Consider the following 23,541-nt stretch of genomic DNA (forward strand, 5'->3'; position numbering starts at 1 on the left):
CAATTCGTACAATGGCTGGATGAAGAAAAGTAAAATGTAGAAAAAGCCATCAGGAGATGGCAGAAATAAATCTAAATATACATACGGCACAATAAAGAGAAAATAATGGACTCATTCAGTTAAATACAAAGATTGTCAGGCTGGATTAAAAATTTCCAGTCATATGCTCTTTAATAATAGACACATCTAAAATAAATTAGGAAAAAAATGCGTCTTACAGAAAACAGAAATCTTTGTGGTTAGGAAGTAATAAGAATATAAATAAGCAGACAAATAATTGGGCATTAAAAATTATTCTGACAAAATCCTATCTCAAGAAAAAATTAAAAGCATGGATAATCCAGAATCAATGAAAAATTGTCTCAGTCAGTCACAATATTTGCACTAAAAAATAACAATCTCAGGGAGTTTTGCAAAGTCTACCCAACAAACAGCAAATATAATTTCTCTTACAGAAATCTTTCCAGAAGATATAAAGAAGGAAAATATTTTTAAAGTATTGTATAGACAAATTATGCTTTATCATCACAGTCAGAATAAATAAATACAAGGAAGATAAATTTATGTCTAATCTCACCAACACGTCATGAACAATGGAGGATCACCCCAGCAAGTTTTTTGGCATGAAAAAAAATGATCAATATAGTTACAACGTCCATAAACTTGCAAAAATAAGTCAAATGATCATCTTATTAATGCAGAAAAATATGGGATAGAGTTAAACACATGTTAAAATTTTTTACAAATTGAGAATGAAAAAGAGCTCCTTTAATCCAATAAATACTGTTTCCAAAACAGAATCTATTACTATTGTCGTGCTTGATGGTGAAGATATAAATGTTTCCTTTAAATCAGGAACATGACATGGGTGTTTGCTTTTCTGTGCTACATTTTCTGGGGTGTCTTAGCTAGTATAGGATGATTATAAAACATCAAAATTATAAAATTTAAAAAGCAAATGGATCATTACTTATGGATAAAATGATAGTTTTAACCTAAAATGAAAACATAGAATTAACAAGTCACAGAAACAGTGTTTTAAGTCAGAAATTAACAATTTACAGTGTTGACAACAAAAAAATACAAAATAAAAATTTTAAGAATATATTTTTTAGTAAAGTCTAATATATTAGATATTTAAAAGTAAATTATTTTAAAAGAAGTCTTAGATATTTATGGAGAATACTATAAAATCATTTTTCATACAAAATAATCCTTGAAAATACCCAGTCTATGGATAATTTTATCCCGATCTTACATTAATTTGTGTATAAATTTTAGTTATTTCTAAATTGTTCCATAAAGTCAATGTAATTTCTACTAGAATTGTAGCTATTTAAAAATGAATTTCATCATATGTTTATCAGTTTGGGTGGGAAATGAAGGCCAAAGTAGCCTTGAAGAAGAATCAGGCTGGGGTATAGGGAGAGTGTGCTTCGTCAAATCACATATGGAGAATTGCACGAAAGCTGTCAAGATTAGAAAATTGAAAGGATAGAAAAATACACCATGATAAATAATGCAAAGGCCAGAAATAGAACAATGCATAAAGGGAGGCCTGTGCTGGCAGGTCTTGCAGATCACCAAGCGAACATGAGCTACTCAGCAGTAGCTGGTGATTGCTTATATAAATGTGGAGAATATTAGACATCTATTTTACACCATGCCAAAAAAATCAATTCTACATATACTAAAGACATGACTATGAAGAACACTTTTTACACTTTCAAAAAACAAAAACAGAATAGACTAATAGAAAAGGATGCAGAAGGCCAGAAGATAAATTTTACAGAAAAACAAAAATGGATTAAAAAACCAATGGACCTTTTACAAAGAGACTTGAGATCATTAATAGTCAATGAAATTCAAATAGGATGCCCCATAATACAATAACATTACAAGCTCCAGCTTCGGACTTAAAAAATCAAACAATACCAAGTCTTCATCACTGGTGGCTACTGTTGTTTGATTTTTTATGGAGATGGGATCTGAATACGTTGTTCAAGCTGGTCTGGAACTTCTAGACTTCTGCAAATCTCCCACCTCGTGCTCCCAAAGTGCTAGGATTACAGGCATGAGCCACCATGCCCAGCTTCTAATATATTTCAAGGATGAGAACTTAGGTCAATTTTAAGCCACAAAGACCACTTAGGAAAACAGCCTGGACACGTATAAATGGCACAGCAGTGCATATGTATGAAATGGTACACACTGACTGTGTGCATGAGTGTGTGCCCTAACTCGGAAAGTCATCCAACGGTCTACTGCTAAAGCCTCTGCTCATTCAAATATCTCATTAACAAGATGGGCATGTGTATTATTATACATTGGGTACTGTATCATCTGTCCTTTAAGATTAAGACATCTTAAAGGGAGGTGCATGTGAACATCTTCAGCTCTTTGATGGAAATACTTCAAATATGGATTGTAAACGCCAGTCACCCACAGGGGCAATGCTAGTTCTACCTGCGCTTTCAGAAGGCACCAGAACCTCATGGATCATAGTAATCCACAGAATTAGAGATGACATTAGAAACCATAGTAAATTGTGATGCAAAAAATAAGTCATTTTTTATAAAATTTAACAGTGTGAACAAAAGCAAAAAAAAAAAAAAACAAATTTAAGTGTGTCTGTGTGTGTGTGTGTGCTTTCAACTTCCTCCATGTACTTCAAACCACCCTTATCTCATCCCTAATGAGAGTTACATTTTGGTGTCATGTGGAGAACAGACCTTCGAGGTTACATTGCTTGGGCCCTTCTGAACTAGTGGAGTCTTTTGAAAATAAAATAAATGGAATACAGTTTTAGGTATGCAATGCAAACTGGATAAAAGCTTTAATAATTTGGGAACAAGATTATTTTAGCAACTTATTGAAAATATTTTACAAGTTCAATTTTTAAACATGGGCATGATAGGTGGTCGGGATGCAAGGAAGAGTCACAAGCTGTGAACAAAAAGAACATGATTTCATGTACTGCCATTTAGTAGCAGCACAAATATTTTATATAACGGGTGCTTTTCTTAAAAAATAGACTTAATTTTTAGAGAAGTTTGCGTTTCATAGCAAAATTGAGCAGAAGGTAAAGAGAGTTTTCATATACCCCTGACTCTGAATATATATATAACCTCCTCCACTATCAAAATCCTGAACCAAAGTAGTACATTTGTTGCAATCAGTGACTCTACATTAACCTGCCATTGGCACCCAAGGCTTATAGCTTACATGAGGGTGGCACTCGGTGGTGTACATTCTATGGATTTAACAAATGTATAATGACTTCTTACTGTCATTACAGTATCATACAGAGTATTTTCACTGCCCTAAAACTCCTCTGTGGCTCTCCTATTCATGTTTTCCTTCCCCCAACCCTTTGTAACCACTTATGTGGTTTCCCAGAATGTCAAATAGTCACAATCATAAAGTTTATAGCCTTTCCAGATGAGCTTTTATTTTTCACTTAGTAGTATGCATTTGAGTCTTGTCCATGTCTTTTCATGGCTTGATAGCTCATTTTTATTTAGTGCTGAATATTATTCTATTGTCTGGATGTAGCACAGTTTATTTGCCTACTGAAGAACAGCTGAGTTGTTTCCAAGTTCTAATAATTATGGAAAAAATTGCTATAAACATTCATGTTCAAGGTTCTGTGTGAACATAAGTTTCTAACTTATTTGGGTGAATACCAAGGAGTGCAATTGCTGGATCACGTACTAAGAGTATGTTTAGTTTTGTAGAAAACTGCCAAACCGTCTTCCACAGTGACTGTAGCATTTTGCATTCCCACCAGCAATGGACGAGAGTTCCTGTTGCTCCACATCCTCACCAGCATTTGGTGTTGTCAGTGTTCATACTGACGTTGCCATTTTAATAGGTGTGTAGTGGCATCTCGTAGTTGTTTCAATTTGTAGTTTCCTAATTACATATAATGGTAGTGTATTTTTATTTGCCATCTGTATATTTTGATGTGGCAGCTGTTACTATTTTCTTAACCACTAATGATGCTGAAATGGTTCCTTTCTACAAGCAATAATTCTTTATCACTTTTATTTAAAGTCATGGAAACAAGTTAAGGATAAAAACCCCGGTCCTCCACTCTAATCAACCATGTGCTAAAATCACAAAATTGTGATTCTCAAAATGTTTATTTGAAGCTCAAACTATCTCACCCAAAATGTGTCTACAAAGACAAGCATTTTCACACCATGACATCTTTATTTGACATTTTAGTACTCTTAGCACTGATTGTGAAATGTAGGTTATAATTCAACATCAAGTTGACCATTCAAGAAAGCAACTACTTACCTTCTCTAAAGCATGTTGCCCAATCAATTTCAAACTTTTCTTTGTTTTTCAATCTAAATATTTCCTAACTCCATTCTCCTCCTTCATTTCTACTGCCTTTATCTTAATTAGACTTGACTGTATATTTTTCTAGAATGCTTCACTCCCTCCAAGGATATACATTCTAACATGAAACCTTCATCATAATTGGGCTTACAGTCTCCTACCCAAGCATTGAAAGCCAACTTTTAGTTCAAGAATAGGTAAATTTTTCTGTATGTTTCAGATACAGCTTTGTCTTATTTAGCATGTATTCATGCTCTGAGCAATCGATGGGCTTCTGTTTTATTCTAGACATTCTGTCCCCATCTTGTATTCCATTTGCCACTGTCTGGTTCCCTGAATGAAAGTCCTTATCTCAGAAACTTGCTTAAAACTGCAGAAACCATAGGACTATGGCTCTCTATCAATTTTGTCAGTTCTCCTTTCAGATAGAAGAGTCCTACAAATTATTGCTCACGTGCACTGATGGTGGAGCTCAGAGAAAGACATCTCAGACACTAAGTTCCGTTCTCTTGCTCCAATTAATCTGAAGCTTGTCGGGACCACCATTCATTATTTAGTCTGCTCTCCAGAAAAATATTCCTCATAGAATGCTACACTCGTCCTTCTGCCAGTGCTAACATGGAGCCTGTGTCTAGGATCCTGGTGCCCTTTCAGGGATCAAGTGTACTTGCTGCTGCTAGCAGAGACTCATTCCTGAGGAGAACTGCAGTGATATCCCAAGATATTACAGTGCCATTGACAGAAATGTGAATAACCCAAGGAAAAGTTGTTTTGGAACAGAAGGTGACTCATTCAGTACTAGGCATTTTGAGTTTGATAGATCATGAATATTCATCTTAACACCTATGAAAATATACCGTTAGCCAAGTGTCCAAAGAGCTCAAAATCTTTTTACACTGTAACATCATGTGCCTGAGAGAAACAGAAATAATTCTGTTTATTTTTCTTGTGTCAGTTTCCTTGGAGGTTGCATTTGTGGGAACATATAGAATATGTTTTTCCCACCTTAAAATATTATTTTAGGTTTTGTAAATTTCAAACTGTCTGATTTTATTATATAATCTAAGCATGAGAGTGACAGCAATAAATACTACGGTTTACTAGCTTATGTTGTGTTTCTACTCATCATAAATGGTGTTGATAATTGACTTTAAAGCATTCAGTGGTCTGAGACCTGGCTACCTTAAGGAAAATATCTAGATGGATGATTGAAATTTTTCTTTTAATTCATGCAAAAATATTGTATTTGATTGATTTAATAAATATTTAAAAATTGATTTTAAAAAATATATTACTTATAAAATCTCCAGGATACAAAATGATGGACTGCATTTCCAGCTTTTGGATTCTATGGTTTGTTTTCTTCTTTCTGGCCTCTGTCTGCTGCCATCCAAAAGAGAAGTGGATAAGTGACTAGGTTAAAATAATTCAAAGAGTTTTCACAAAAGGCACAGTGAGCAAAAACTATATGTAAAAGATTATTAATGTCAGGAATCTTCTGGAATAGAGTAGTGGTTTTTCAATCTCCCCAGACGAGTGAAAAATTAGATCTGGCCTCTTCTCTGAGTCGAGTGAATACAAAAGGGAAGGCAGGCAACTACAACTGATTCTGCAGCACCCAGTGCTGGGAACAGAATCTGAGATCAAGTTTACTCAGTCATAACTCTGCAGAGGAGGGGGTGATGATATGAAATACAACTCGAAGGTAGCCAGGTCCCAGACCACGGAAGGCTTTAAAGTTAATTGCCAGCACCTTTGATGATGAGTAGAACCACAACATAAGCTAGTAAACTCTAGTATTTATCGCTCAGTTACTCTCCTGCATAGATTATATAATTGAATCAGACAGTTCTGAAATTTGCAAGCTAATAAAAATGTGTATTTATATATACTCCTTTCCCCAGAAGAAAGATTTGAAGAAATATACCCTTGTAGATTAGAGTCAATTTTTCTATATCTCTCTTTGTATTCTCTTTAATACATAAGAGCTATTTAGCAACAGAGAAAATCTGTTATATGTGAATAAAAACATAACCATACAAAAGAAACAAAAAGGGGAAATCAGCTAGGAAAAAGTAAATGTAGAAAGAAGGAAGCTGAAATATTAGCACTACAATGTTGCCTGTATCAGTGATATAAATATAATTCTTAATTTAGTATATTGATGATGAAATTTTAGTTTATGACAAGTTTCACATGAAGAAAGACCTAAAATTTGCATGACAGAATACTAATTCTAGTCTCAAATCATTAATACTCCCACAGCACTAGAGTTAAAAACAACACAAAATGAACCAAAAAATAATTTAAAAATTTTTTGAAGGATCTTATGTTACATTTTTATAATGTTATATATTTTGTTATATGATTCATCAAATACTAATTCAAGCACAGTGTTGTCATCATTTTGATAATTGTTTGGTAAGCAAAGCTCCTCTCACCCCCAAGTCATGGTAATTGTTTTGATAAAATCTATTTTTTCACAGAATACACACGTTATTTTTAACACACACACACACAAACTGTGAGATTAAATGCAACTTTAGAAATTTTTAATATGTGATCATCACTTTATGCAGCTTTCGTGAGCCTTTTCTAGAGGCTGTTCTTGTTTTTGTAGAAAATCAATCTTGTAGTGATTATAACTGCAGGTCAAAACTAGGATTTCATGGGAATAATGTAATGTTAACTGTAAAGCATAAGACACACAATTCTACATTCAATATGCTGTTATTTTAGCTTAAATTATATGTTACTACTGACGTGACTAAAATTAAAAGAACACACAGTAACCAGTGTCAGTGAGCACAAGAAGCAACTGGAGGGCCCAGCAATGAGCAGCATCAGCTAGAACCCAGCATACGCACAGCACCATCTTCAGTAATCTCACCTCCAGATATGCACCCAATAGACGTACGTGCTTATGGCTGCCAACATACATAACATTTAAAGCAGCACTGTTTATAGTAGTTCCACAGTAGAAACAATTTAAGTGTCCATGACCAGTAGAAGAACAAGTAAACTGCTGTATAGTAACACAACGAAATATGCCACGGTGGGGGACAAAGACTGCTGTTACATGCAACTGAATGAGCCTCACTAACTTAATCTTGGAATAATATAGCCAGACACAAAAGCATACATTCCAGTAATTTGAAATTCTAAAACAGGAAGCTCTTCTATCATCTGGAAGCCAGAATAGCATTCACCTTGAGTTGGGGATGTTCCTCAGCTGTGAGGTGGTATGAGGAAGGCTGGAAGTGTCTTGGGTCATGATGTGGGTCATGGATATAAATGTCTGCAAACATTCATCAAGTGTGAGCTTATGATTCATGTCCTATATGTAGGTGTATGTCAATCAAATGCATACATATATGAATAAAATCAATGCTTCAAGGAACTAAAACACAATAACCATAGTGGTTAGTTTAGCATGATAGAACTGTGATTGGGTTTTATTTCCTTCTCTGCACTTTTTTCTTCTCCAAATTTCTTAATCGTATGCACACTTTTATAATAAAAAAAATCAATATTCACATAACACATAAGTAACCATAATGACAGAAATAAAGGCCAGGATAAGACTTACCTTTTATGTATGTTATGAAATTGATTGGTTACACTTCCAAAGTTTAGTGTGTTTTTGCTCATTTTGTGCTTACTGTTCTTAGGTTTTATTTTACGAGAAGTGTATTCAAAATGAGTGGCTTACTATTTATTCTGTAGGATAAAATAGTTTTTTTTCTAGTGCAATATGTTATCTTTTTGTTGGGAGTGTTTTGTATTTAGAATGCATTCATAAAAACTGTCCAAGGAATTAACTCTTATGGTTAGGGGAGAGATGTAGTCACTGAAGATGAGAAGGACTGTTTTGTTGCTCTGTACGTCACTGTGGTCTGCTGAAATTGAAAACATCTGTGCAAAGGAAATGGCCCTCTAATTAGAACAATGTGTATGGCATACCAACTGAGGTTGGAGGCTGATTGAATAGTGCTTGAATAAAGCTCTTAGCCTTTTAGGTTAGACTTTCTGTTTATAGGCTGATGTTGGGTACACATCTATTTCTACCTCCTGTATATTTCTCGGGTCCAGAACAATTGAGTTCCCACTGCAGACATGCCTCCTGTAAAATACTTTTGGCTTAGTCTGTTATATTGCTGGTATTTTTAATGGAAACTTTTTACTGAGATCATTGTAGATTCACATACAGTTGTAAGAAATACCTTACATTGTTAACATTTTACAAAATGATGGTCAATATTATACCAGGATATCGACATTGATAGAATCCATCCATCTTATTCAGGGTATCCAAGTTTAACTTGAACTCATTTGCATATGTGGTGTGTTTGGTTCTATACAATTTTATCCCATTGTAGATTTTGTCATCCACCACCACAGTCCAGATACCGAATAGTTCCATCAACACAACCATCCTCATATTGCCTTTAGCTACACCCTCCTGTATCTCCCCATGGATCTCTAACTCTTAGCAACCACTAGTCTCTTATTCATTTCTAAAATGTTGTCATTTCAAAGGTGTTACAATCATATAGTATGCAACATTTTGGAATGGGCTTTTTCCACTTATTCAGCATCATTCCCCAGAGACATATCCAGGTTGCTGCTTTGCACTGCTTAGCAGTATCCCATGGTATGTATGTGGAAGTTTATTCATGTCTCGAAATACATCTGAGAGGTATCCAGTTTATGGCTACGATGAATAAAGTTTCTGGGTACATATGCATGCTGTTTTACCTGTGAAAATAAGTTTTCATTTGTCTGGGATATCTACCCAGGAGTAAATTTACTGGGTCCTGTGGTAATTGCTTGTTTAGTTTTATAAAAAATTGCAAAACAATTTCAGAGTGGTTGGGCACTTCACATGGCTGACCACAATGTCTGAGTGATTCAGATCCTGTGATTCCTCATCAGCGTTTGGTATTGTCATTATTTTTCATTTTAGTTCGTCTAATAGATGTGTAATGATATCTCATGTGGTCTTAACTAGCATTTTTCTAATGGCTAGTGATGTTGCAAATCTTTCCACATGTTTATTTGCCATCTGTATGTCTGTCTTTCCTGTCTTTGTTCATTTTCAAACTGGTTTCTTCATTACTGTTAAATTTTGAGAGTTTTTTGTATATTTTAGTTGCTAGTCATTGCCCTTTGCCAGCTATGTGGTTTGAAAATACTTTGTCTAGGCTGTAGCTTGTCTTTTCATTCTCTTCACATGGACTGTCACAGACCAAAAAAAGGAAAGATTTTAATTCTATTGAAGTCCAAGTTATTAATGTTTTCTTTATGGCTCATGCTTTTGCTTTCAGTTATAAGAACTCTTTGCCTACCTTTGCTCCTGAAAATTATCCTCTATCTATATGTGTTTTTCAGAAAGTTTTATACTTATGTATGCAGTGCATTTTGAGTTAATTTTTTTTTAGAGTGCGAAGTTTAGGTAATGAAGTTCACTAATTTTGCCTTATGGATGTCCAATTGTTCCAGCATCATTTGTTGAAAATGCTGTCATTCTACCATTAAATAGCTTTTGCACATCTTTCCACTGCATTGTTCTTCAGTCCTGGGGTCCCACATCAATTTGCCTCCCTCTTGCCACCTCCCAAAGTTCCCTTGTGGTTGTCCATTGCGTAATTTTCAGTAATTATAAATGCACTTAGTTGAGAGGAATTGGGGGGGTGGAGGAAGACAGGGGAGTATATATAATCTGATATGTGTGTGAGTGTGTGTACATGTGTGTGTGTGAGACAGAGAAAGAGGGAGACAAAGGTGGACTACTGTGTCAAATTGTATGTGTGTAAGTGTGTGTGTGTGAGAGAGAGAGAAAGAGAGAGAGACACAGACACAGGTACACTACTGTGTCAAATTGTATGTGTGTAAGTGTGTGTGTGAGAGAGAGAGAGAAAGACATAGACACAGGTGGACTACTGTGTCAAATTGTATGTGTGTAAGTGTGTGTGTGTGTGAGAGAGAGAAAGAGACAGACACAGGTGGACTACTGTGCCAAATTGTATGTGTGTGAGTGTGTGTGTGTGTGAGAGAGAGAGAGAGAGAAAGGAAGAGAGAAAGAGATTTGAAATAGGGACCTACTTTTCTTCTTAACTACAGAAGGACTAAGCAGAATTGAAAAAGAAACAAGTTGAATGCTAAAAACTGAAAAGTGTAACAATTTGTCAATTGAAAGCATAGTCAACAAGATTATTAGAACCCTAGAAACAGAAAATTATCATTGACAGGAAGAAAAATTGGAGGAAATTAAAGAAATGGGACAAAATTAGATAAATAGGTAGAGACCTTGAAGGAAAGTGTAACAGACAAAGAAGATGAAGTGAGAAAGACACAGAAGGATGCACAGAGGCCGTATGGGAAGAGGCATGAGAACTGTTTCTAACTTCAAAGGCACCACACATTCAAAAAATTCAACCCAAGCAGAAGAAATACAAAAGAAATTCACATTATACACAGTAAGAAAAGACTCGCGACTTCAAAAAGTGTCACTGGTGACTGCTGACTTCTCACCAACACAAATGTGAATAAGGACACTGTAAATTGATAACTTCAGGAATAATGGAGAAAATACAGGTCATGTCTTTCAAGAAAAAGGGTGAGATAGAGATATTTTCAGAGTATCAAATATTCTTATAAGCAGAATGTCATTAAAAAATACTAAATAACTAACATATTTTATATAATCATGAAAAGTTGAACAATTCTGAACTTGTATGCACCAAATAGTATTATCTGAAAATCATGGTATCTGCAAAATTTAGCATAAAAATGTACAACTTCTAGACTTAAAAATGATCAGATTCACATAGAAACAGAAAAATGTGATCCATTCTGTGAAAATGAGAAACCAGCAGGAATGAGCCAGTTGTGGAAATGAGCAGATCTGGATTTCAAAGCAGTCATAACATTGACTTTGAGGATGTAAAGGAAAATACGCTCACAGTGAATATAAAAATAAAAAAGCTCAGCAGATAAATAAAAGTCATAAAATAAGACAAATGGAATTTCTAGAAAAAAAAATACAAGACCTAATGTAAGTCATTGGATGAGTTTAACAGCAGATGGCATATGACAGGAGAAAAAGCATGTACTCAGATGTAGATGAACTTTCATTGGCCAATCTGAAGAAAAATGAGACAAAAAATAAATATACATAAATTTAATACTGGTAACATTACATGAGAAATAGGCAAATTCACAATAGAAAAAGGTTTTAACAGAAATCACACACTAATTTAATTAGAGAAATAATAAATTTAACTTTATGGATTTTATAAACTTCTGTACCCAGTAACTGCTAAGTACGAGGCCATGTAACACATTTTTTATTGAATATTTTTAAGAACAAAAATCAAGTTAAACAGATTTCAGAAAATTTAACTCTTACAAGATATGTTTACTGATCACAGTAAATCTAAGTTGAATGTTCATAGTAAAAAGATACATAGAAACACTCCATATGTTTGGAATTTAAGAAAAATACTTATAAATAATCTGCAAGTCAATAAAGCAATTATTCAAAATATAAAATGCTTTGAATGTGTGTCAATAACCGTACTATTGCATAGGAACCTTGAGTGAAGCAATTAAGCAAGTACAAGAAAATATATGAAAACAGTGGAGAAGGGGGGAAAAGAATAGAAAATAAGAAGCAAACTGTAACAACCTCATAACAGAACATTTAAAAGGACCTATCTAGCAGCACATAATTCTTAGGACTTCAAAACTCCAAAACTTGTTCTTGAGTCGTATGCACTCATTTAAAAATTACTTTGTGCCTGCCGCAGACACGATATGTATCAGGTCTGGGAGTGACAAAGGCGAGGGCAGTTTCATCCTGAAGCACACAGCAGAGGAGGCAGACTTCACATGGCTGTAGCACTGCTGTGAAACACACTGCTAAGAGCCGTGGGGCTCTCAGAGCTCACCACAGGGATTTGAAAGTATCTAGGGAGGTAAGGTGGGAAATGACAACTTAACGGGATCCTCAGGTTGAGTAGGATGAGCAGTGGAAGACGGGAAATGAGCACCACTGAAGTGCGGAAATAGCAGGTGCACGGGCTTCAGGGGCTGTGTAGAAGCCAGTGGGTTTGGAAAACAGATAGCTCTAGAGGAGTATCAGGAAATAAGGCTGATGGTTCTAGGTGGGAAGACTGCAACAAGACTCGCAGGCCATCTTAGATATATAGGTATCTACTCTTTTTTTCTTGAGACTGAGTTTCTCGCTCTGTCTCCCAGGCTGAAGTGCAATAGTGTGATCTCGGCTCACTGCAGTCTCTACCTCCCCGTTCAAGGGATTCTCATCCTTCAGCCTTCTGAGTAGCTGAGATTACAGGAGCCACTGTGCCCAGTTAATTTTGTTGTATTTTTAGTAGAGATGGGTTTCACCATGTTGGCCAGGCCGTTCTAGCACTCCTGACCTAGGTGATCCACCCGCCTCAGACTCTCATAGTGCTGGGATTTCAGGTGTGAGCCCTGCACCCGGCCTATTGGTGGATATTCTAAGTTCAATGGGACACCAATGGAATCTTTCAAGCAAGCATTCAACATCAGAATTGTGTTGAGAAAAGACGACAGGGATTGTAGAGCAGAGCATGGGAAGACGGTGCTGCTTGCAGAGAGACTCTGGAGAGACTGCTTAGAAATAGATTTTTTTAAAGAATTTAGCAAGAAATGTTTGTAGGCTGAACAATAATTTAATGATAGAGGACAGGATACAAAATATACAATGAAATCAATAGGAGTTAGTTTAGCAGAAGGTAAGTCTGGCAAAGAAAAATGAGATTGAAATACAAGGCTGCAAGTAATTAAGAAAACTATTACTGTAAGTAATTAAAAGGAGAATTTGAATAGAAATTTCTTTATTAAATCATTGTTTTTCTTATTACAAGACTGATGATTAATAAAAAGCTTCGTACTAAAGTCACAGGCACTGAGTTAAAGATGTCTTCGTTGAGTCATAGGTTAGTCATTTACACGGCTTGTGATGATAAGTGATGTAACCTCTCTAAAAACTTCTAGAATTTTTTGTTTTGTTTCTGTTTGTAAAATGGAGCTGCCAACCTCATGGGATGGTTGTGACAATTAAATAATGAAAAATAGTGCTTAATATGACATGTAACACAAGTCAAAGAACTAAATAAGTATTCATTATTATTAATAGGATTTTATCATTATTAATTGGGGACAATATTCTGAGAAGAGTTCACTTTAAAATTTCAAATAGAGACAAGAATCACAGTTTCTATTGATTCAGATGCTATTGCTGGGGTGGGAAATTCCCACTCTTTAAACATGAACTTTCCATGTAAAAGGAGGAGCTCAGTGCTAATGTTTGGGAAGATCTGTTTGTTTTTGACCTTCCCCAGGGAGCTTGGGGAACCCCGGGCATCTCAGCCATGCATTTGTTTACCTTTGGCTTACCCAGGGAGCAAAATATCATGAAGAAATGCAGGACCAATTGTCTTGGATTAATAGTTCATTAATTACATAATTATTAGGGAAATAATCATAACACAGTAGATTTATTTCTAGAATAAATAAAGAGCATGGATTTGATACTATTTGATAGACAATATCATAGATAACACACATTAACATTCACTTCAGATTTTATCCTATTTCATTAATCTAGAAAATAAACCTTTTTTGCTGGCTTAAAGAATCAGCTCAGTTGTTCTACTAATTTAAAATTGTACAATATCAGTGTGTGTATTATAATTGGTTGCCACAGGATACAGATCACTATTTGTCCATGCAAAGTGGAAACTATTGCAAATACGAAATGCTAATATATGTGCTAAGTCTTAATTCATCATTTTATTTTAGAGCAAAGGAAATCAAGGGAATGTGTTTGCCAATAAATTTTAATGTATGTCTCCCGGAGCAATGATCATAAGATTAAATAGCAGAGGAATACAATAGTGTGTACCCGAAATGATTCAAAATATGTCATTCCCTACTAATTTGGTCAAAGCCAGAGAATTTTTTAAAAAAGAAAAGATTAGTTTCTGTTGAATTTCATTTTATGCCTTATGTTAGAAATTTGTAAAACTGTCTCTTGCTGGTTCTCAGATTGTGAAATAACAATGAATGCAGCTCCAGGCAAGCTGCCTTTCAGGCAGACCTGTCAGGAGAGAGACAGACAGTTCAGGGTAATTCATTCTTGCCACCGAGTCTCAAGTGACTTGTGAAGGAATCTGGCATTTCTAACATATAAATAGCATTAACTCACAGCAAGAAACAGAAAGTGTTCTCCATGCTTACTGAGAGGCAAAAGATCAGCAGTGAGCAACAGAGAGCCATCGTGGGGTTTAATGACAGGATTTTTAGAAAAGGAGAATTTTATAGTAACTGTCTGTAAAGGACACACCTCACCAAGTCGACGGATTTCCTGGGGGTAATCGATTCCTCGTGTTTTACAAGTTCATGTTCTTCAGGATGATCGTAGTATGCACAAAAATCACATGCAAATGAATTTTGGATCAAGATACAAAAATAAAATATACCAGCGAAAATGAAATGAAGGGAACTAGGAAATCGCAAAACGGGCTCAAAGCCCTGATGTTTTTGCTCATTAATTCAGCATGTAACTCACACTGCAATAGAAGCAGAAGAGGTTGAGCCCACAATCAAACTGTCACTGAATTCTAAACCAAAACTGAAGTATGGACTTCTTCTCATTAGGGTCACGTTGCCAGAACCATACAATCAAATGCCTGGCCGGGAGAGTGCAGCAATTTTCTCTGCTCTCAGAGTTCCTGTGTGGAAAGGAAATCTGAGAACTTACGGTGGTAAATGTTATTACTTCAAGAATTCACCCCATGGAATTCATAAATCATCGTATTTCTACTGCTACTCGATTGAAGCACTAAGGAAAATATGAGGAAACATGAATGAAAGGAGGTGTTAAGGAAGGTTTATTCCTTTTCTTCTTTCCTCCTTTTTTGCTGCTACTAATTTACATAGGATCACACGCTAGAATTACGTGCCTTTAGCATATCTGAAAACAGTTTCCCATTTGGGTTTTATTTCAGAGAGCCTATTGAGAAAAACATTAAAACATCCTTTAAAAATGTATTTGTCAACAGGAAAGATCAACAGGACACAAAAGGAATGACACCCACTTAACACCTAATTGTCCCTGTGTCAGGGTAGGAATTGTCTTGGTCTCATCCCTCCCTTGACATCTGCTGGTTGGTCATTTTATTCAAATCTTTTTCCTACTGATGTCACCTGAAGACTTTTTGGGTGTCATTACATTTTCAGTATCAACAGAGTCCATGACTTGTGATGCTTTACCACCATAAAAAGATCAATATACACACACCTGAAGCCAGCCTTTTTAGACGGTAACCTACCAAGCTATGAGACTCATGATTTCCCTCTCCCAGAAGTTATGAGCTTTGGTGATCTTAGCATGGGCATAAACTTAGCCACTTAGAGTCTGTGCCCTGTTAGTCTTTTAGGACTCTTCGTTTAAACGAAGAGCATATATTTGTTTTATGATAATATGTTCTATTAGGCCAATATGTTTTATTATATCTTTCTGATTTCAACACAGCCTATAATCATAGGAAGGAAACTCTGCTAGACGATGTTCTATTCAGATGTAATGTGGATCACATGGTGACATTTTAATTCTTACTACGTTTGCTACCGACATGACAGTTGGTGGAAGTACCTCCCCCTGTCTTCCTTGGATCTTATCACAGTCCCCCTGCCTGGCTGGGACTCTTACCTTCCTCCCCGCCTTCCTCTAGAGATGAGTGAGATGGCCACATGGCCTGCAGCCCTGTTCCCACGGCAACACCTTTCTCAGTGCAAAAGAAGTTTGTGATTTGTGGTTCTCCCTGCTGTTGATGAGGCCTGAAACTGAATGAGATTCCATTTCTTAGATTTAAATAAACTGCATCTGAAGCCTCTTTTCTATCACAGTCAATCTGCCCGTTATATTGGTCTCGGCATCCCCTGCTCTGTAAACACTCAGAGTATAGCTCAGGGAGGCGTGACGTGGAAACTCTTGGCTGATATTCTTCATTCTTGCTGAAACACACAAAGGCATGAGCTACGGGCTCAGAAAGAGGTTTACTGCCATGCCCTTTTACACAGCTCCTTTTGACTTGTGTGTCCTTGCATTTAAGCAGCCCTGCACTGAGCGCATGCATCACACTGCACACTGCTCCAGCTTACAGAGGAAAGAAAAAACAAACAAACAAAAAACAAAGCTGCTGTTTATGAAACGTGCACTCTGGTTGGGAACACAATAAACACACAGACAACTATTCGGAGGAATGACAGGAACATGATAAGTAATATGTTAGAGCATGGGGGGTGCATATATTTCAACAGAAAAGATGAAGACAAGAGCACCTGCTGCCCACACTGCCAACTAACATGAGAAGTCCCTGCAGAGGTGAAGGGCTGGGAAAACGGTAACCACTATCATGCCGTTGGGCAGGTTAATGGGAATTTGTGCTCAAAGTAAAAGGCAAACATCACCATCAGATTTAGTAATAGTAACAGAGGTAGTATGAGAACTGAATGATCCTGTCGTGAGTAAAATCCATTCATTCTAATCATTTCTTTAATTTACTGGCCAGCTGCCATGTACACCACACTGTAATAGATGCTTCATATAAAGTATTTTATTTGGTGGTAACTATAGTCCTCTTTTACGTATTCCCTCCACTTTATGGCTGAGTGGGCTAAGGTAAGGGAGATTAAATGACTTCCCTGGTGGACTGCGGTGTGTGAACGCTGGGATCAGGAATCTGCCCAGGCCTCTAATCTCCTAGCTCTGTGCTCCTCCCTCCACATCTTATGACCTCTCTGGAGCTCATTTCTCCATCTCTAAGAATCCTGCATCAATGGGTAGGTTATGGATGGGCTGTTTTGCGTGGTGTTTGAAGAAAACTCCACCTTGTTACTTATAAGGCCCTCACATATGGTGATGGGTTTGTGAGGCTGAGTTGAGAGCTAGGGGTCCCATAGGGCGGAATGGGGTGGGCATCAGAATGAGTCTCTCCGGAGGGGACGGGAATCTCAAATGACAGCCTGAATGACAAGGGGGTGCTCAAACTGGAATCTGGATTTGTGAAGGTGGATCTTAGGCTGGGAAAGAAAGGTCATATTTTCTCACTCCAACTCTGATAAGCTGATAGGTTTAGCACAGGGTATATTTTAACTCTGTTATTGAGGTTACATATTTTTCCCACATTAAGGCTGTGGTATATTTTATATTGTGTATTAGTCCATTTTCACACTGCTATAAAAAGTTGCCCAAGACAGGGAAATTTATAAAGAAAATAGTTTAATAGACTTATAGTTCCACATGGTTGGAGAGGCCTCAGGAAACTTGCAGTCATGGCAGAAGGTGAAGAAGAAGCCAATACCTTCTTCACAAGGCCGCAGAAAAAGAGAGCAAACAGTGGAGATGCCAGAGGGTTATCAACCAGATCTTGTGAGAGCATCCTCACCATCACTAGAACAGCATGGGGGAACCACCCCCATGATCTGATTACCTCTCACCAGGTTCCTCCATCCAGACATGGTGATTACAATTTGCATTAAAATTTGAGATGACATCTGTGTGAGAACACAGCCAAACCATATCATATTGAAAACAAATTATCCAAATTCATGAGAATGTATGTCTTCTTTCCATTAGTCTTTCGGAAAATCGTACTTGACTTAGTTGACTTCTGTGTGCTGCAGACAAGATTTATGTTGATGGTAATGGTTAGTAAGAGATTATAAAAGCCCAAATCATATTGAAAAATCTGGTCCAAGCACTGGACCACCCCCATGCTGATGAAATATTTTCTTGTGGATATTCTCAGTGGTATTCCTAAAAATCTCCATTTTCAAAATAAAAAGTTAGTTCTAATTTGTTCTATTTTAATAAAATTTACTCCCAAAGCAGAGCTTCCTGTCCCCATGGTTTTTAGAACAGAAGGCTGAGATACTTTGAAATTAATTTTTTTAAATGTTCTTTTTTTCTTTTAAAAAAAGTCCATTAGTATCTCTCTTAAGTATATTCACAGTGTTCAAGTACCACAGTAAGAGTTCCGTTTGCATTTTATCTCAAGCAAATTATTTTTATTCTTTTGACTTTTTAAAAAAAGTTTAACTTTTATTTTAAGTTCAGGGGTACAAGTATAGTTTGTTATGTAGGTAAATTTTGTCATGGGGATTTGGGGTACAGAATGTTTCATCACCCTGGTAATAATCATACTGTCTGATAAGTTGTTTTCTGACCCTCAGCCTCCTCCTATCCAACTTCTATTTCTTATCCATAAAATGGAACCTTATCTAACTTCCCAAGTATATTAAAAAGTGTTGGGTTACATATTTCAGATACAAGAAAGTACTTAGAAATATCTGAGTAGGCAACAAATTATGTCACGTAACTTATGAAAAAAGCAGCAAATTGAAGTGAATTAATACTTAAGTATAGGTTAGAAATCTTAATAAAAGTATGAAAAGTAAACTTTCTGAATAGGCTTGAATTACTACTGAAATGTTTCAAATGTTTACATATTACTCTAACAATAATTATGTCGACCTTCCCTCAGTGGTAAACTACTGCCTTTTAAATACTGAACATATTAATTTTGAAGTATGTTTCTACAAATTAGGAAATTGTAGGTAGCAATATGTTTAAAACTACAGAAAGTATGTAAATTGAAAAATCATGTTGTGCATCAGGTATTAAAACTTTAGGATATAAGACTGACTTTCTTTCTGATTTATTGAATCCAACCCAGCTGAAAATTAAGATAGCAAATGGCTGTGTTCATTTCCCCTACGCAAGCTGTGTGTAGTTGTAGACAAGTATATCTTTGAACTAAAGCCATTTTCATGTACAATACATCTTGGTACTTAATGATTCATACATGATATAGATAGAAATTACGGGCCAGGCATGGTGATCTGGAGCCTAAGGCATGAGGATCTCTTGAACCCGGGAGGCAGAGGTTGCAATGAGCCAAGATCATGCCACTGCACTCCACCCTGGGCACCAGAGCAAAAAGCTTTTGTCTCAAAAAAGAAATTAAAAAGAAAGTATGTGCTTATTACAGAAATAAGTTTTAAAAATCATTCTGGGTAATAAACTATCAGCACTAAAGCATATAGAAATTGGCCTCATAAAACGAGATAGAAAGTGTTGTCTCTGCTAGTTTCTGTAAGAGGTTATAGGGAATTGGTATTTCTTCTTCCTTAAATATTTCATGGAATTCAACGTGAAACCTTTTGGAAGTGATTTTTTTTAATGTTATTAATTATTGATTCCACCTCTTTAACAGACATACCACTATTCAGGTTAGATACATTACCTTTTGTGGGTTTTGGGATTTCGTGTCTTTTAAGGAACAGATCCATTTCATCTACATTATCAAATGTATGACATAAAGTTGTGCATAGTATTCCTTTAATGTCATTTTAATCTCCATAGAATCAGAAGCAAGTCTTACTTAACTTCTGGTGTTTATAAATTTTGCCTTCTTACTCTCTCTCTTTTTTAAAAAACTTTTTCTTGGTTGACATGGTTTGAGTTGTATCAATGTTATTTGTCTTTTCAGAGAACTAACCAGCTTTATGTGTTGTCAGTTTTTTTTTCCATAGTTTCCCTGTTTTCAGTTTCATTGACTTGTGCAGTGGTGTTTGTGATGTCTTTTCTATGGCTGACTATAGGCTTACATTGTTCTTTCTTCATTTCTTAGGTGGAAGCTTACGTTATTGATTTCAGATTTTTTTTCCAAGTATGCATCCAATCCTACAAAATCCCTCTAAGTACCACTTCTACTGCACTTCACCCATTATATAAGATGCATTTTCCTTTATTCAAAAACATGTTTCAACTTTTCTTGAGACTTATTTGGCTTGTAACTTATTTAGAAATATATTGTTTAATTGTCAGATATTTGGAGGATTTTCCAGCTATATTTCAGCTATAGATTCTAGTTTAATTCCGCTGTGTTCTAAAGACATATTTTGTTTGGTTTCTGTTGATTTACATTTGGTAAGGAGTGGTTTTTAGACTAGAATGTGGTCTATATTGGTGAACGTTTCATGTGAACTTGAAAAGACGGTGTACTCCACTGTTACTAATGTATTCATTATATGTCAATTCGTACATGTTGATTGATAGTGCTCTTCAGGTCAACCATATCTTTACTGATTTTCTGTCTACTTAATCTGTCCGTTAAGAAAAGCGGGGTGTTGAGGTCTCCACCTGTAGCAGTAGATTAGTGTATTTCTTTCTTCAGTTCCATCAGGTTTTGCCACATGTATTTTTACCCTCAGTGGACGCACCTTGAGGATTGTTACGCCGCGTGGAAAATTCACCCCTTCATCTCTCAGATACAGCGTGTGCCTTGCAGTGAATCTGTCTGTAATCCATTGTTTATTATATTATGGGTGTGGTGGGGAGGTGTGGGGAGCGGAGTGTTGTACAATCTTCTGTTTACATATTAATGCTTCAGGAGACAGTGTCTTGGAGATGTAACTTTCATGAGTTGTCTCTCCAGTGATATGGCTTTTTTTCTCCTCTCTCCTTTCTTCCTTCTATGGCTTCAATACTCTCCATCTATTTCCTTGAAGTCCTCACTGCTGTTGCTTGTGGGTTTTGGGGGAATACCCTTCCCTCACGGGCATTCGGCTCTGACAGCATCTTTTTCCCTAGAGTATTGGTCTTTTTTTTATGGAAAAAGCAATGTGTTTTACAATGATTACTTTTATCTACCCCCCTGAAATGACCAAGAGGGGATATTGCTCTGATTTTCGCTGTGAGAAGGGTGGGTTTCTGGAGGCAAAGTCCAGGAAGGTGTGAGCTCCCCTGAGGCTGCAGCACCATGCTGGGCACTTAGCCGCAGGTCATCCAATGACCCTGCCAGTGTCCCCACCCCTCAGGGCTCCAGGTGAGCACCTCTGGGCTGCGTCTCTCTGGATGAATGTGTCTCTCCAGATGTCGTTGCTGTAGTTTTCTTAGCAACCTCAGTTTTCTGATGGGTCTCATAAAGTTGTTTATTTTCAGTTTTTCCAGATTTTTCTTATTGTAAGGACAGAGTGACAGCTTCCAATTCCTTCATGTCAAAGCTGAAAATCTAAGCCTCTACACATTGTATTTTAACCATTGTAGACATATGATTAAGCGTGCACATTTTTAGATTAAATATCTTCCCTTAACTAGAGGGCTTATTGCCAAGACAGAATTATTAAGTGGTGTAGAAAATACCTTTAAAATCACACCGAAGCTTGTACCTATAGCTGATAGTCAAAATTCCTGAGCTTTTCCAAGTCAAGTCAGTAGATTTGCTAGAGGCTGGGACGATAAGAACTTAATATCTAATCTTGTCATCAAATTAAAAAAAAAATGACGTAAGTATTGAAGAGCTGGGGCAGGAATCTGAATACAGTGAGAAAGTTAAGTAGACAAAAGGTGGATCCCAGAAATCACAAGATACCAGGGATCCTGCCTTCATCAGGCATTTACGAGCTCCTCCTTCCATGACACGCAGGACAAGTAAGTCTGGGCGGGACAGAGCTGATACACCTGCTCAGGGGGAGAAGGGCACAGCTCTCAAGTAATGACACCGTGCAGTATACTGAGAAATGCAGCAAACGTTATTAACTATTCCAACTACAGACATTTTAGCCAAGAGGAGTGAAACACACGGGAATGGTTGCATAGACAAGCATCCTCACAGATAAAAATTCCACAATTTACTAAAAAAGGGAACTTCTCAAAGCCAACTTTTAGCCATGCAACAGTAAAAACAAACCAAAAAAAAAAAAAAACCCATAATAGTTTCCTGGTTTAGTTGTCTTTCTAATCAAACTCACTTGGATTCAAATCCACTCTTGATTTTTACTCATCATACTCACTAATTGTTTAATCAATTTGCTTTCTACCTTCAGCTATGAAATAATGTCTGCTGTGTATACAGCATAAGGGTGCTATGAGCTATCCTACGTCTGTTGAAAATTATAAAAATGTTACTGTGATTCCCCCATGATGCTCTAGTATGTTTGGCGTCTGGAGTCATAGTTTCACCACCTCTGCGTCACCAGTGCACAGCCTCATCTAAGGCCCTGGACAGTGTCTGACGAATACTTGATGAACTGAATGTCCTCCCTCCTCTGACCATTTTAAATATTGCAAATTAATATTTTTAAACCTATTTTTCTTTATTCACTATAAAATGACATGTTCACTGCTCTGTACTCTACAAGGCATCATAGGAGTAATATAAAAAAAAGGTAGAAAGTAGTATCATCCTCTCAAGGAACTTACACTCTATCTGCAGAGATCAAAACACGTACACCCTGAGTGAGAGCTAATAAAGTACCCAATGAGTAGAGCAGATACATTGGTATCTGTGTCTTACTGCACGTGACCCAGAAACAAAAACAGGACTCAACCTGTGTTCAGTACAAAAGGAAACTGATTGGCTCACAAGACTACAAAGTTAAAAGAAAATGCTGGCTCCAGGCAAATGTGGTGCAGGGCCTGTCTTTGTCTCAGGCTCCATTTCCTCTGATTGGCTCCATCCCCTGCTTGGCATGGTGGACTCCGGCATCTTTAGTCTCACTCACATCACCATGGCATCTAGTCTATAGTAACAGGGAAACTCTCTCCTCCAAAAACACACACAAAATATCGTACTCCTCAAGTTTCACTCACCGTATTGCCTTGCATTATGTTCTTATCGGACACCAATTCCTGTGGCTAAAGGGATTGATTATTGCTGATCAGCTTCCCCCAGATCAATGCTCATTTCTGTATCCTGCAGGTGGACTTGGCCTGGAAGAATGTTAATAAGACTGTGGTAGGGCGATGATTCTCTTGAGGATCTTGTTAAATGCAGATTCAGATTCAGCAGCTCCAAGGTGGAGCCTGAAGTTCTGAGAAATGCCCATTTCTGTATCCTGCAGATGGAGTTGTCCCTGGAAGAAAGTTAAGAAGACTATAGCAGTGCATTTGCTTCTCTGGAGGATCTTGTTAAATGAGATTCAGATTCCGCAGTTCCAAGGCGAGTCTGGAGTTCTGTCTCTCTAACATGCTCTGGGGGCACTGCCGCTGCTGGGCTGATGCCACACTTCATCTTAGCAAGGGATTAGAGGACGTGTTCCCCAGGCACTGCTGGAAAGTGCTTGCTGCAA

The 23,541-nt window shown here is 36.8% G+C and overlaps 1 long non-coding RNA gene across 1 annotated transcript in view; it reads left to right on the forward strand.

Moving 5' to 3' along the window:
* Nucleotides 1–14,937: 14,937 nt before the first annotated feature.
* The window catches only part of LOC135271583 (uncharacterized), a 29,703-nt gene continuing 21,099 nt past the window's right edge, over nt 14,938–23,541 (forward strand). Inside the window, exons 1-2 of the long non-coding RNA XR_010339709.1 lie at nt 14,938–15,167; nt 23,314–23,411. This is a non-coding gene — a long non-coding RNA (uncharacterized LOC135271583). The remainder of the gene's footprint in view (nt 15,168–23,313; nt 23,412–23,541) is intronic.

This window comes from Aotus nancymaae, unplaced genomic scaffold (genome assembly GCF_030222135.1).
Source record: "Aotus nancymaae isolate 86718 unplaced genomic scaffold, 86718_ANA_hifiasm-v0.15.2.pri h1tg000083l, whole genome shotgun sequence".
Classification (NCBI taxonomy): domain Eukaryota; kingdom Metazoa; phylum Chordata; class Mammalia; order Primates; family Aotidae; genus Aotus; species Aotus nancymaae.